Genomic DNA, 3,443 nt, shown 5'->3' on the forward strand with positions numbered 1-3,443 from the left:
AGAACTGTGCCATTAAGCATATATTGCCTCTCCCTATTCCTTCTGCCAAAATACATCACCTCACACTTGTCACTATTAAATTCCATCTGCCACCTGTCTGCCCATTCTGCTAGCCCATCACTGTCCTGTTGCAGGCAGTTCATATCATCCTCACTGTTTGCCGCTCCTCCAAGTTTGGTGTCATCGGCATATTTTGAGATTCTACTCTGTATTCCAAGATCCAAGTCACTTACCTTGAGCAAAAAAAGCAGTGGTTCTAGCACTGACCCTTGGGGAACACCACTGTCGACTATCCTCCAGTCTGACAAAGAACCATTTAATAAGACTCGCTGTTTTCTGTCCTTAAACCAATTTTCTATCCAATTGGACATTGACCCTCCTATACCACGAAGCTCAATTTTGTTAACCGCCCTTTTGTGTGGTACCTTGTCAAACGCTTCCTTAAAATCCATATAAACATCATCCACTGCATTCCCTTCATCAACCTGCTCTGTTAGTTCATCAAAAAATGCAGTTAGATTAGTCAAGCATGAACTCCCATTTATAAATCCATGCTCACTCTCCTTAATTAACTCGAACCTCTCCAAGTGACTGTTGATTTTTTACCCTGATTATTCTTTCTAAAACCTTACCCACCGCTGCTGTTAATCTAACTAGCCTGTAGTTACCTGGACTGTCCTTACACCCTTTCTTGAATAAGGGTGTCGCATTTGCCACTGTTTAATCCTCTGGCACCTCCCCCGTATCCAGGTAAGATTGGAAGATTATAGCAAGCCCTTCCGTTATCTGCATCCGCATTTCCTTTCGCAACCTGGGATGTGAGCCATCCGGACCAGGTGATTTATCTTCCCTAAGCACAGCCAGCCTTTTTAGTACCTCCCTATCCTAATTTGTACTCTCTCCATTGCCTCTACTTTCTTCACTTCGACTGATATTTTGTCAAATTCCACTTCCTCAGTGATCACTGGTGCAAAGTACTCATTAGGTAGATTAAGATTGCCCTGCACCTCTAAGCTTATATTATCCTTTTTGTTCCTAATAGGCCCGACTCAACCTCTTACTACCCACTTATCATTTACATGCTGCTCGAAGATATTTGGGTTTCCTTTCATGTTGACTGCCAGTCTATTCTCATAGAAATAGAGAATAAGCAAATATAGAAGATGTAAGTATTTCCCATCCTTGATGAGGTGGACTTTTTTATGTTGTGGGTGGTAATGACTTGGCCCACGAGTGTGGTGGAAGCAGAGACAATCAATGATTTGAAAAGGAAATTGGATGGATACTTGAAGGAAATAAACTTGCAGGAGGAAAGGGATCGAGCTGGTGAGTGGAGCTGACTAGATTGATCCGGGGAGAGCCAGCATGGACGTGATAGGCCAAACGACCACCTTCTATGCTGTAAATGACTCTGTGTTGTTTCTCAAATTCAATCCACTGGTGCTTGGTAAATAATTTCAAAGTAAATTGTGCAACTGGAAAATCAGAACCAAGGCAAGGGACGCATAAGGAAGTGAAATTGCTGAAACCCGGGATTGAACCAGGGACTTTTAGATCTTCAGTCTAACGCTCTTCCAACTGAGCTATTTCAGCCCTACATTGACAGTGGCTTGGTGTCCTTGTTTTGGAAGAAAATACATACATTCAAGTTTTCCAAAAAATTAAAGAACACAACATGTGAGTAATATTCCCCATTGCTTTCTCAGTCCTGATGGATTGTGAAGCGGGAGACAGCCAGAAGTGCCACTGAGCCGCACAGACCCCGAGCTGAGAATGAAATGAGATCAAATTCAATCTTTCATAGTGAGATGCTGCTGAGAGGTAAGAGTCCTGAATCAAAGCGAGACTTGCTCATTTCAAACACTCCCTGTACTCTCTGCTCGTGAAGCCTTAAAAAAGGGAAAAACAGAATGGCACTCAAACTCACAACCCTGCCATTAAAAGTCTCATGTTCGACTGACAGAACTGTCACTTCTACTCGGTCTCTTATTGGATGGATACAACTCCAACGCAGGGGTGGCATTCAAATCCTCCCATGGGTCCGCATGTCAGATTGAGTTCCATGTTGTAGACTCAAGCAAAGGAAATCTGCTCAGTTCCAGAACTATCAGCGAATTCAAGCTGATTACGATCAACTTCATCAGAGGTCAGAACTACCTGGTGAAAGAAGACACCCTGAAGAAGGATCCACAATTATTCAAAGGCATCGACAAAGTGAAAAACAAGAAAAACAAGAAAATCAATAAGCAAGATGCTGGAGAGAGTTAAGAATCACAGAATCATAGAAAGTTGAGCGCACAGAAAGAGGCCACTTGGCCCATCATGTCTGTGGCGGTTGAAAAACGATCCACCTGTTCTAATCCCACCTTCCAGCATTTGGTCCGTAGCCCTGCAGATTACGGCACTTTGAGGTGATTATCCAGACTCCTTTTGGATGAGTTGAGGGTTTCTGTCTCAACCACCCTTTCAGGCAGTGAGTTCCACACCCACACCATCCTCTGGGTGAAAAGGTTTTTCCTCGTCTCCCCTCTAATTTTTCTACCAATCACTTTAAATCTATGCCCCCTCGTCACTAACCTCTCTGCTAAGGTGAATAGACCTTGCACTTCCACTCTATTTAGACCGCTCAAAATTTTGTACATTTCAATCAGATCTCCTCTCAGCCTTCTCTGTTCCAAGGAGAACAGCCCCAGCCTATCCAGTCTTTCCTCATAGCTGCATTTTTCCAGTCCTGGCAACATCCTTGTAAATCTCCTCTGTACCTTCTCTCGTGCAATTGCATCCTTTCTGTCTTGAGGTTTCCAGAATTGCACACAGAACTCAAGTTGTAGCCTAACCAATGAGTTATACAGTTGCAGCATAAGCTCGCTGCTCTTGTATTCTATACCTCGGCTAACAAAGGAAAGGATTCCATCTGCCTTCTTAACCACCTTATCGACCTGTCCTGCCATCTTCAGGGATCTGTGGACATTCAATCCAAGGTCTCTCACTTCCTCTATACTTCTCAGTATCGTGCATTCTGTTGCCTTGTTTGACCTCCCCAAATGCATCACTTCACACTTCTCCAGGTTGAATTCCATTTGCCACTTTTCTGCCCACCTGACCAAACCATCAATATCTTCCTGCAGCCTACAGCTATCCTCCTCATTATCTACCTCATGGCCAATCTTTGTGTCGTCTGCAAAGGTCTTGATCATGCCCCCTACATTGACTTCCAAATCGCTAATATGTACCACAAAAAGCAGGGGACCTGCAGAACACCACTGGAAACAGCCCTCGAGTCGCTAAAACACCCGTCAACAATGACCCTTTGTTTCCTGCCACTGAGCTAATTTTGTATCCACCTTACTGCATTTCCCTGGATCCCATGGGTTTTTATTTTTTTAACCAGTCTGCCATGTGGGACCTTGCCAAATGCCTTGCTAACATCCATGTAGGACACG

General features: G+C 43.9%; 1 non-coding gene across 1 annotated transcript; it reads right to left on the minus strand.

The window, feature by feature from the left end:
* Positions 1-1,520: 1,520 nt before the first annotated feature.
* On the minus strand, positions 1,521-1,593 carry trnaf-gaa (transfer RNA phenylalanine (anticodon GAA)). The gene has a single exon. It is a non-coding gene; the product is annotated as a tRNA-Phe (tRNA).
* Between the last annotated feature and the right edge of the window lie 1,850 nt (positions 1,594-3,443).

Source organism: Heterodontus francisci, unplaced genomic scaffold, assembly GCF_036365525.1.
Source record: "Heterodontus francisci isolate sHetFra1 unplaced genomic scaffold, sHetFra1.hap1 HAP1_SCAFFOLD_59, whole genome shotgun sequence".
NCBI classification, from domain to species: Eukaryota; Metazoa; Chordata; class Chondrichthyes; order Heterodontiformes; family Heterodontidae; genus Heterodontus; species Heterodontus francisci.